Genomic DNA, 13,072 nt, shown 5'->3' on the forward strand with positions numbered 1-13,072 from the left:
CACAACTAGCCACAACTTCAGCATCTCGCCGTCCGACAAAGGCAGTCTATGAAAGCTATACGGGGTGTTGCGCGACATCCTGTTCCTACAATTTGGATAAGCACAAACATAAACCATTGTTTTCAATCGATGCAGTAAAACTCTCAGCTGTACTCCGGGACAACCAGCTCCACTCGGAGTGGCGCTCAGCATGGCTCCTCTGTTTTCTGCCGGCAACAAGCAAAGCTCTCGCGAGATGACGTCACAGCTGGGAGGAGGTGAAGGGTCAGGGAAACATTTAGTATGCTATCTACAGAGATAGCACTGGCAATCTGAACCGGTCAGTGGCAACAAAAAGCACTTTTAATGCGCAAACTTATACAGGAAGCATTTGCCCCCGTTACCGTTTTAGCTTGTTTTGCGGCTGCCGGTTGCATCAATACTCAACTAATTTTAGAACAAGTTGTACCCATGAATCATATGCACACATACACATGTGGAAATAGGGCCCAGGTTGAAAAATACCGAAGTTATCCTTTAAAGTTGCTCTCAGTGGTTCCTCTTGGCTGTTTCAAAGCACTATTGCAGAATTTTTGGACGCAATTTCATATATGCCAATGTCACAGTGTATCTTAGCTGCTCTTTGTAATCATGTGTAGTTGCCATGTTTGTGTTTTTATGGTTCATTTCTAGTATATGTTAACATATGTTTTGGCTTTTCTTTGTAGTTATGTTATTTTGTGTTTTATACTGCTTGTTTTAGAGCTGTATATTTTTGTTCTGTGTTGTCTGTCTGTAACTTATGTTGCTTCCTGTCTTGGACACTCTTGAAAAGGAGAATTTCAATCTCAAGAGTTTTTTTCTGGTTAATAAATGAAAATAGAATAAATGTAAAGAAATCATCACCTACATCTCTGATCTGTTCAAATACTGAGTGATGTTTCAATAAAGAGAGTGCAGAAAGTTCAAAGAAATGGAAATCCAGTCTGGATAACGAGCAAATGTAAAATAAAAAAAATGGCTACTGTCTTAAATTTAGTATTGCACTTCCATTAAGTTGGTGGACTCAAACGAGACACATTTAAAAAAGGAAATGGTAAAACTTGATGCAGCAAAGGCCAACATATCCTGAATTTTTGTTGAAGTGAAGCTCCAAAAACAACAACCAAGCTCCCATGATGGAACCTATAGCATATTTTTGTTACACTTGGTATATTCCTGCATCTATTTGTGCCCTTTTCTTGTAACACAGGCACTCTGTTATATATGTATCATCCAGTGGCGTAAGGTAGCTACAATGGGCCCCAGTGCATGCTATTATGACAGGCCCAGTAGTGTACGCTAATGTGCACATATCGTCTCATCACATGATCCGAGACTTGACACTGGATAACATTAACACACATCCTAGACAGCAATCATCACTGCATGTCTGTATATATAAAAAATACTAAAGAAAATGTGAAATTATTAATTCAATTTAACAGTTTATAATAGTTTATTTGGAATGGGAATATCATTTTGTCAAAGATGATTTTAACTATTTTACAAATAAAGACAAAAACAACATGATGGAGACGGGTTTGTCGTTTTCCAGGGCACATATAGCTACCAAATGGCACCGTTTTTAATTTAATGAGAGTTCTTCTTTGAACACAGGCATATTTTGGTTGTTGGCAGTCACTCATAAGGGTCCATTCTCCACCCAACACATTGTTGGGGGGCCCACTCTCTCTTTGGACCTCCCACCTCATGGGCCCAAGTGCAACCACACTGTCTACATTTATGACCCTGGTGTCTTCTCTAAGCTTGTGCTTAAATAACCCCTGACACAGTTCCTCTGCAGTCACAGAAGACATTTTATACAAATCTTTTCACAGGCTGAAGAGTTCTCTGTTTCCAGTAACCTGATCTTCATGTGTAAAATTGGTGAAATTCCCCTTTAAATATGAATCTAAAACAAATATTGTCAGGTTGAAATGTATAATGTTTACATATGGGAGAATAAAATCCAGCTTTGCACTAAAACATTCACTCTGAACTGAATGCAGCGTCAACATGAAGAACTGTTGACATGTGAAAATCAACACGTGCTTTGAGTTCACAGTTTTCACAGGTGACATGTTTCTAAGGAGCAACTAACAAAGTATTTGTACCCTGAACAGAAAACAGCCTCACGCACATATCTGGCTAACAGCAGCAACGCCAAAAAATAATCAATTACATGGACGCTCCCTGCTCGTTCCCCCTCAAAATGAGATCTGCTTTAATCTGACAGAATGATAAAACACTTGTGAGTCTCTAATAAGTGTGTCCCCATCTGATGGGCCTCAGGTCCTCTTGACCCAGGGGACCAATTTGAGTGGTACACAGCACATGGTGCCCTGTGCTGAATTATCGACCCCCACCACCACCACCACTGCAGAGGGGATAAGAGGGAGGCGGATTAGGGTTCAGTTGTCTTGGCAACGTGAGATGCCATCTGTCATGTGTGTGCTGATCCACATCGTGTAGCTGAGACATTGTTTTAATTTAATCATTTCCTTACTGCCAGACAGACCTCCTGTTAAAATACAAGAAGTCAGGCAGCATGTATTTAACAAGCAGGGCTGAGTTTTCACTGAAACTGTGGTGGAATATGTTGTGTTTAGCAACATAAAGCACAGAACTCAGAAACTGTGGATGAACCCTTCAAGCAAAGATTTAACATTTTAGGGAAATACACTCATTCGCTTTCCTGCAAATGTCTGTATATTCAATGTAAGTCTACCTTAGCCTAGCATAACTACTGGAGATGGGGAAACAGTTAGCCTGGCTCTGTCTGAAGGCAGAAAGTCTATTTTCTATTTGTTAAAAAAAAAAAGTGTGAAAATGCAAATCTACTGTTTTACTAGAGGTTTTTTTCCGAACGCTTCTGAGCATGAGCTGTAACTTGCTGGGAAAGACCAAGGAAAATATAAAATAAGGAGCGGTCATGACAACAGTGACAGCATTTGAGGAGCCAGACTTGTCAGTGTCAGTTCTGCTGGAGTCAATTGGGGAGGCAGTGCAAATCACACTATGGCCCGTCATATCTTTGTTGTTTTAACTTTTACTAAAAAATTCTTTCACCAGATTAAAAAACTCAGGTTACATGATGCTTACTGATGTTTTTTTTTTTATATCTAAATATGCATGTTTGTTCTCCTTGTTGTGTGTTTTTTAAATCTGTTGAAAGGACTTTTTTGTCAAAATTGAAACAACAAACATATGATGAATTAAAGTCTGATTTGGCGTGCCTGCCTTACTGACTCCAGTAGAACTGAAACCAAAGTCTGGCTCCTTGTCTTTCGCCGCCTTTGCTTCATGTCCTGCCGTGTTTCCACCTGACGCAACTGAGCGCCCTTAAATTATAATGGTGACCAGCGTTAAAAGGACAGCTTTTTTCATCAGTGTCTGACGCCGCAAGTCACTGCGGCAAGCCCTGGATTTTGATGAGTTTGGAGTGAGATCAGTTTGAAGAAACATACTTTCACCAAGGAGAGAAATAGGTTGAGGAAAATCCTGTCGAGTGGTGGGTTAGCCGAGGCTTTGACACTGAAATTGGAGGCGTATAAGGTGCTTAGTACTGTCAGAGTGGTAAATTAGTAAATTGTGCTGGTGACAGTTTCTACTGATGAGTAACTAGCTTGTGTGGAGACTACTGCGGTAACACCAGCATCAGACTGTTGTCTCCAACTACATCTCATCAAACAGTTGGCTACTCACAGACAACACTCAACCCAATGATACCTGATCATTTAATGACATATGCATAGTCTGGATAAGCAAAATCTGACCAGTGTATTGGGTCATTGATGCTCTTGGACAGGAGCTGACTGACAGGATGTGACAGCAATCAGTCTTTATTTAGGCATTGCAAATGCTCAGGTTCAGACAAGGCTGCAAAATAATAACTACACATATCTATAAAACAAACATTTGTTTCACATGAGATAAATATACACAAACATATTACCAAAAAAAGATTGTGCAACCTTGGGGATTTGTGTAGCACCCGTATGTGCCAGTGTGGTCTAACTATACTGGCTGTTTCCCCATGTTTCCAGTCTTTGTGCTAAGCTAAGCTAACCGGCTACCATCAGGAGTCTTGTATTTAACTCTCTGCGCCAAAAGCAAATAAGTTTATTTCCCCAAATGTCAAACTTCTGATTCAATGGATGGGGCAGGTGTTGAAATTGAAGATTAGATTGAAATCTAATGAGAAGACCAAAAGAAATACTGAATTAGTCGTCATTAGTCTCTCAGTACTTTCAGACTTCCCTAGCCCATCTGCAGCTCTCAGCCCCAAGCCTATGTATTCCAGCTGGAGATGTAAATCTTTAAAAATGGGTTAGAAATTTTAAGGTTCATCCTTTAAAATAGGCTAAATAATGCCATTAAACAGCTGGGCACTGTAGATTTTAGCATATATCGTTACTCAAACTACTCAATTACTCAGTCACTTAAAGGAGTAATTAGTGCATTTCTTAGGGACTATTTTCAGATGTGTAAGTGTGACTGACTACAAATAAGCTACAGGGTCCATGTTCATAATAAGGAACATGTCATCCAGAGCAACACTGATGTGCTTTAACAAAAATGGAGCTCTATGGCTCAGAGGAATGAGCTCAGTGTCTGGCTACACAAAAATACTCTGCATTGTTGCTTTTGGTCTTTTTGTGAGATTTGTTGACAATAAAAAAGAAAATAAAATGAATAAAAATATGTATAAAAATCCTTGTGATGAGGACATGAATGAACTGTGTACCTGACTGTGTTGTCTGGCTTCCTTTTACAATCCAGGCTGCGTTCCAGATGCTAAGAGGCTATTTATTAACTCTGTGGGTGCTTCTGAGTCATTGTTAAATTGGTTTAACAGGTCTTTAAAACATCATCAGTATGTCCGCCATACCATACTTGCTCAAAGGCACATTGCCTCTGTAGCAGAGACAGGATGTGATTCACACTCAATTTAGCACTTTCTGTCTCAGAAGCTTCTTTAAAGCAACAATTCACACAAATAACTCATCTGTGTTTTCTGTATTTTAAGGGTTGGAATTCAAAATGTTTTGAGGATATCTCACATCTAGATTATATCTGATACCCATGTAGCATGAAGCGAGACTAATGCACCAACACACACTCATTAATATTCACAATAGCATAGGTCAGATGAATGCTAACCAGTGCAAATGAGCAGGGGGGCAGCAGCGATGTGTACTGAAGGAGGGAGAGGGGAGGTGCTGATAGACGTGGTGACATGAAGGACTCGTCCTCTGGGAGAGCACTGCAAATGAACCAGCAGCCACACCTGGGACTACACACACACACACACACACACACACAAGGTTGAGAATGATGCTGCTTTCTCTTACTATTAAAATGAAAGAAAAAAAGACACTGTATCCTTTCAAGGAAGTGTCATTACACCCCCATCCTGGCAGCAGTGATCAAAAATGTTAATAAGGAAAAAACAGCCCAAGAAATGTTTGTTATCAATACTGATGATGATCCATTTTATCTCAATATGATCTTGTAACAAGATAGACTCGAACGTCTTTTGTTCTTTATTTCTGTGCTTTAAAGCTGTACATTAGTAAAAACTGTCTGACATGATGTAATACTCTGTTTGTGTTTCTAAATCTGAATGTAAACTGTGACATAAGCTGATGTCTGAATACACATAAAGCAGCATGTCATCTGCTCTACATATGCAACCAACTGTGCACTAGTGGTGCAATTAATCATGGTTAAGAATGCCATAGAGGCTTGTGATGCAGGGATTATGTAACCCACTTGTGTAATTGACATACTAACTGTAAAAACTGAAGTCTACAGAGCCTCAAATTTAAAGCCACTATGTGAAGGATTTAACAATTTCTTACTTTGGCGCCATCTGGTGGTAGTGTTGAAAATGTTCTGTAGCAGACAACAATAGATGTCACTACCTTATCAGAGAATGTCAGATCCTCCAATCATTACCTCTTTGCACATCATAACTTAATGCAGCATGTATGCATCTTTAAGTGGGTCCAACAGTTTCAGCGCCTCATGGCAGTGCAGGTTGGTCGTCTATCTGTAAGGACCTGCGCAGCCTCTAGGGGGCAGGAGTGTGTGCGACAGGTGTGTCTTTGTCTCTGACAGGCAGTCACTGTGTCTTTGATCCAACCAGCAGAAAGACAAAGAAATTTGCTCTTGACATCTCTTGCTTGAATCTGTCTAATTTCTACCATCTTAAGTAAAAAATATGTTGCTATGAATTCTGGGTAAAATAAAAAGGCTGACCGAGCAACCCATGTCAAAGCACTCAGCTTCCTTCGCTCTGAGTCAGTGAACGTTTGCCGTGTGGAAGAATTCAACAGCTACAAGGATATTTTACTGGGAAGGTCAGTGATGGGTGCTATCACTGCCACTGGTGTTACTGGTCAGCTGCTGTCACTGACTGTTACCATGGAAACATGGTTCTTTGTCCTGAGTTAACAATAGGTTTACAGTGAGTCAGTCTTTATTTTTGTGGAACTGTCTAACTTGCATCAGACTAATCTAAGAGCAAAAGTGACAGTTCACCTCAAAATCAAAAATCCATATTCTTCCTCTTACCTGTAGTGCTGTTTATCAATCTAGGTTATCTTGATGTGTGTTGCAGAGTGTTGGGGACATTTGCCGTACAGATGTCTGCATCCTCTCCAATGTAAAGAAAATACATGGCACTGGGCTTGTGTTGCTCAAAGTGGCAAAAAAAGAAAAGAAAACAAATTAAAAAACTTAAAAAAAACCCCCTCAACAGCAGTGTACTTTCGTGATCATGATGCAGTTACTCAAGAAAATCTACATAACTTGTTGTGAGCAGTTTCATGAGGGAACAATTTTCTCTCTATCAAACTACACCCATCAACCGCATCATTCAACCTGGTCTCACTCAGAAGTCGTTGAAATCCGGTGCTTGGGCAGCGATATGCAAGTAGTGTGGGTGGCAGCGCTGGTAGACGGGTCCAACAACCATCGACTTTCACCTGGGAGAGCAGTGTTTGCATCCCATAAGATTCTTAAGCCAAACCCTTAAACCACGTGTGTTAGTTGTTGCAGGAAAAAAAAAAGTCAATTTGTGGTGTTGTACCAACATAGTGCGTTTATTTTGAAAGAGAATGTATGTAAATGTTAAATTTCCTGTGAAAACAGAAGTGTATTTTCAAAGAAGACAACAGGCAGAACTTAACACAACATCCCAGAACGTCAACATCTGACGCACCCAGGGTATCTTTCGTATCTGAACGTGGAGGGTCCATGAACAAACGTCGATATGTGACAAGGTCAGAGTGAGAATGTGTTGCATCATCGCACAAAAGGAAGTGTGCATCTACTCATGGACGAGAGGCACAACATCCTCCTCTGCTGAGCTGTAACACCAGCTAGCTTAGCGGTGCTAGGTGAACTTTCTTCTGCACAGTGTATAGTTGGCAGGTGAAGTTCAGTACAAAGAAAGCAGTATAAATAATTTCTGATTTTCCACAGACCAGTGTAAAACAGGCTGTCTCTGTGAAACCAGCCTCTCTGGCTATAAGGGTCCATACAGACTTCAGTCAGGGGAGAAAAGATTTGATGCCCTCAAACTGCAAATAATTCCTGAAATTAATTTATATTTGTGCTTGATATGCGCTTAATTTATTTCCTCAACCTCGTAAATTTTGCAAACATATTTAAACACATGAACAAAAACTATAGGAACAAGTCATAACAACAGTACAAAAACTCTCCACTGCAACAGACAGACAAAGCCTGTTTTTGATGAATGGTTAAAATAAATGAGACACATTACCTCTTTTTAATCTTCAGACTCAAGGAATAAAAGTTGGTCAGAGGAGTTTTATGAAGTCTGGTTTCTTTTTTATGTATAAAGACAGAAACATGAAGTGATATTTTAAAATTAAAATGTATTGTTGCACTTGTGTGGTATTTTATTTCTACTTTGATAGAAAACACACACACCCATTGAACACAACGTTCTCATGATGAGTTCAACGTAATCTTGTAAAATGTACTTTCGGCGAGAAACGAATAAATACAGCTGTTTAAAGGAGAAATTTGTTGATGTTTTCGCTGCGTTATTATATATAGTAAAAAGGGTTTTTGCTCATTTTTTAAAGATGTTTTTTTATCTTAAAGAAGGTTTTGTTAAAGCCTGTTTATTTATATATTGTTGTAGTATTGAATTTGTGCTCATTCAAAGGTAGTGTAATGAAGGACTGAGGGACTTTAAAACTGTTCATTTTTTTTATAATGTAGATTTCTGTGTTTCCCTAGCACCAAAGAAGAATAAATACCTACTCAAAAACAAAAGAAACACAATACAAAAATAAAATGATATCAGTTTCCCTTTGGGCACCAAAAAATGCAAAGTTTTCTACTAAACTTTTCTCACCTGAAACATGACAAAGAAAATCAAACAAACCGATATGATGTTTCTTTTCTCTCTCACCTCTTACATATCCTCTGTTGTTGTTTTTTTTAAAAATACGCTTAAAGCACTTTTGTTAAAATGTCAACCCCATGGTTATTTAATTTTATTTTGTAAAAAAAAAAAAAAAAAAAAAAATTTGTCCTGTTTTTTTTTTTTCTTTTTTGTCCTGTTACTAATTGTAAAAAAAAAAATTGTTGTTGAGATATTGTTGTTTCAGATGCAAGCAAATGTTTCCTCTGATGAGTTTTTGTAAATCGTAATGAGAAATAAAGTTTAACAAAAAACAACAACAAAAAAAACCTCTTACATATCCTCAGTTTTCTGTCTACCTTGTAAACCGACACCTCAAACTTGCAGGCGTGTTCAGGAGAGTGTGTTATAAAGTGACGGCAGCCTCCACCTTGTTCCAGTGGTGTGTGTGTGTGTACTTACATGTGTGTGGAACCTGAGGGCGGTGAACATCTGGCTGAGAGTGATGTGTGCATGTGTGTGAGAGGGAAACTGCGGCCGAGAAGATACTGAGAGGAAACTTTTATGATAAAGGAAGCCTTGTGAAGAACCTGCTGTTCGCGTTTGGTAAGTATGTTTCTGCACGACAGAGCTTCTGTGCGTTCTTGTAACATTTATGAATGTAACGTTACAGATGTTGCAGATGTGGTCGATTATGATGAGGGTAAAAACACACTGTAATTATGAAAATGTATCTCTTGTATTGAACTTAACGTTTTTGTTATAATGTGAAATGTTATTATTTCTTTAGTTTATGACACAGCAGTAATAGATTTAAATATAACTGGTTTAAATATATGAAAAAGTGATCACATAAAGTAGTTTTTCCATGTATTTTACATCAGAATTTAACACTTATTATTGTTTCAGTAGTGTTTTTCTGTAATTTAACGTAACTAACCGATTTAAAGCACTCTGGATGTTTTGTTTTTCATTTTTGCACTGTTAATAATCTTTTTATACACATGTAGTCGAGGAAAATGTTAAAAATGTACAGTACATCAGCACAGAAATGAATCCTCCAACATGCTCATGATGTAAAAAGAAAAGTTGAGTCAGATCTCCCTCAGTGAACAGACTATTCAGAGGAGATCACTGTTTATTTCATTTACCTCACAATAAAACAATCACTGAGAAGGATTTTATTTTTGTAAATCTCTGTGCCAAAACTGTATTTTATTGTGTTTTACTGGAGCTGGAGTGCAGCGAGTCGACACTGCTCAGAGTGCAGCAGGCGATGGACCTTTCCATCCTGTGTTGATGTGAGGTTTATTTAGTCTAGAAGCAGCAGAAGGAAAGCTACAGGGTGAGAGCACCACTATAGCTGGAGCCTACACCTCAACTATGCTGCTGTGTGCATTCAATACCTTTTATACATTCACCAGTTTTACATTGTGTCTTTTAAGATGTTACAAACTGACTCCTAGGACAGCAGACTGTTAGTTCAAAGCTGATGGAGAAGCTGCAGCTACAAGCAGTGTTGCTGGTAATCTACTTGATGTTATTAGTGAGGTTTTATGAAGAGGTTTTTTGACAGAGAGTTGTTACTGAGCAGGCTTTGGAGAGAAAAGCAGGATGTTATAATGTTTTACATTTCTAGAAACATATTTCAGAGTAGCAAAGACAAGCGCTGTGCCTGTCATATAAGGAAACAGAAGTCTGTCAGCTAGTTGTGAAGTTAGTTGTTTACCGAACACGAGCTTTGGTTTCATTATCTGCAGATACTCCGTTACAGCTGTGCTGAAGGCCACATGCAACCAAATCATCAATCACTGTGTCATCTTACATACGCACAGTACATGTTCAGGTATTTAAGCTCAAATTTTTCAGGTACACAGGTGTGTAATTTGAGCTGTTTCCCCCTCACAGCCGGTTTGACTGTAAAGACATTCACTTTTATCACAAAAACAAAATTAAAGGCAGTGAAATACCACTTAAGCGAAAATGGTTGTGCTGAGTAAATGAGGTGGAATAGAAACACTGACACATGCATGAGCCTGTGTGTGTGTGTGTGTGTGTGTGTTAGCACCAGTGTCAGTGTGTGATGTGTTTACAGACATGGACCCTCGGCTCAGCAGGAGCATAAAGGCTCCTAGTGTCTCAGAGCTAGGCCAGTAGGTGACCTTTGCCTTCCCTTCCCCTGCAGAGCCATCCTGTAGCAGAGGTGTGAATGTTGCACCTGGATGTTTTGTTAGAGACAGGCACTCTCATGCCCTGCTGGTCAACCTGTAAACCAGCCTCAAACTTGGCAGGCAGCCCTTCTTTACATTTACCTTGTCTCTGTCCCACGTCTGCATGATGTGTTCACAAAAGGCCCTTTTCACTACTTCCAGTCAAAACCGTGCATCTGCAGCATCCTCACATTTATCTCACACAGCCTGAACGCAGGAGTCACTGACACACATTAATGCATGTTTGTCAGTGACCTACTTCGTCTGTGATCATGTGAGAGGGCTTTGTCAACTGCGTCAAGCTGGTATGAGTTAACTTTATCAACACAATACACCTGAACTTGACATGATGATGCGTAACAGTGAGCTACAGGTACTTCAAAGGTCCAGTGTGTCAGATTTAAGGGGATATTTTGGCAGAAAATAAATATATAAGATGTTTTCTTGAGTGTATAATCGACTGAAAATAAGAATGGTGTTTTCATTACCTTAGAATGAGCCGTTTATATCTACACAGGGAGCGAGACCTTGTCCATAGAGATCACCATGTTGCACCGCCATGTTTCTACAGTATCCCAGAATAGACAAACCAAACACTGGCTCTAGATAGGACCATTTGCATTTCCGCGTCAGCCACTGTAGTCAGCAACCTCTGTGTGAAGTGAGGGTTGAAAAAACACTGATTTTTTTTTAACATGAAACTGCTTTATTCAAGGTTTTGAATAAAGTTGTGATCTATACAAACAGACTTGATGGGAGAAACTTTGACCCATGCTTATGACCATTTTGGAGACGGGACATTGGCAATGCAGATGGTGAGGTGGAAGTGTGATTGTAGAAACTGTCTGTCTTTTTTTGCGCACACCATTTTTGGCCTTTGCCCGTACATACATTTTTAGTTTGGGTCCTATGCATTGTTTTACAAATGTTTTGGAGAGGAAGAGACCTCCCTGTAAAAAACCTCCTGAGCAAAGAACGCTGAAGGAAATCTAACTGGAGGAAGCTTTAGCTGGTTGTATTCGCCAATACTCACCACTAGATGCTCTTTAATCTTACACTGTTCCTTTAATGCAAAACGCAGGTGTTATACAACTAAATGAGCTCAAAAAGCCAGCTGTTTTGCAGCCTGTCCGAATCCCAAGCATCTGCCCTCCAGGTGATTATTTTCATAAAGATAAAGTCTTTATCAGAGATAAGATTTTTATTAAAGAAACTGGTGGCGGTGGCAGCGTCGCTCTGACCACCACTATGGTCCAGACTGAAATATCTCAAAAACTTTTGAATGAATTCTCATGGAAATTTGTACAGATATGTTTTGTCCCCATACAATGAGTCCTAATGGGTGTTGTTTTTGGCATTGATCCTCTGACTTTTCCTCTAGCGCCACCATCAGGTTGATAGTTGTAGTTTTTAGTGAAATGTCCCAACAACTTCTGGATGTTTTGCCATGAAATGCTGATACAGATCTTCATGTTCCCCTCAAGATGAACTGCATTAACTTTGGTGATTGCCTTGCTCTCCATTTAACACCATTGAGGTTTCAGTCCAATACTTTGATTTCTGACCAAATACCTGCAAAACTGGTGACGCTCTCATCAGCCTCAGCTGCACATCAGGTTTAGTGCTAATGAGTGAATGTTTACATACGCACACACTAACTATAAAACTATATTTGCTAAAAAGAATGTGAGCATCGTTACTCACATTAGCATTAAGCTCAAAGCCTAATCACAATCATAATCATCACAACAAACGATAAAATAGTTGCTGCCATGAAAACTTCTAAAATATTCTCAAAGTATTATGAGCCTCTGTGCATCCTCTGTGTTCTCACCATGTGAAGCCTTAAAATCCACAGATTTGTTGCTCAAACTAAACCTCAGATCATATTTCATGACTCACCAGTATCTAAAACAACACGACGCCACCATTGCTTTAAGGCGGTGCTGTTTTCGGTCCGTATGCCGGCTCAGTCTTGTTACTTTACAATGAAACTTGAGTCATCTGGCACAAACCGAGCCTCTTTTTCTCTACTGTATATTATTTAGCAGACCCAGTGTGACCTGCTGCATGTGTTGTTGTCTTAATTCCAGCTGACTATCAGCAAGTATTACTGGCAGTCAGAGCATGTCTCTGCATGGGGCTGAGCTTTATGATGGAGACTGCTCTGGGAACAGGACAAATGAGCCATATAGCAGCACCAGGAGACTGGCTCAGGGCTGTAGCTGTACATCTTATTAAACCTGCAGTCAGTCAGTTTAATCCCTTTGATTAATGACTGTGTGTATTGTGGTTGCGAGTGTGTGGACGCCAGTGTATAAAATGTGGTGTTGTATTGTTGCTTTTGTACATATGTGAGAGAGCTCTGTGTTTTCACTGCACTATAATTACTCTCAAAAACCATTACGTTTTAATTATTTATTGCTCTCTTGAA

Source organism: Epinephelus fuscoguttatus, linkage group LG2 (genome assembly GCF_011397635.1).
Source record: "Epinephelus fuscoguttatus linkage group LG2, E.fuscoguttatus.final_Chr_v1".
Lineage (NCBI taxonomy): Eukaryota > Metazoa > Chordata > Actinopteri > Perciformes > Serranidae > Epinephelus > Epinephelus fuscoguttatus.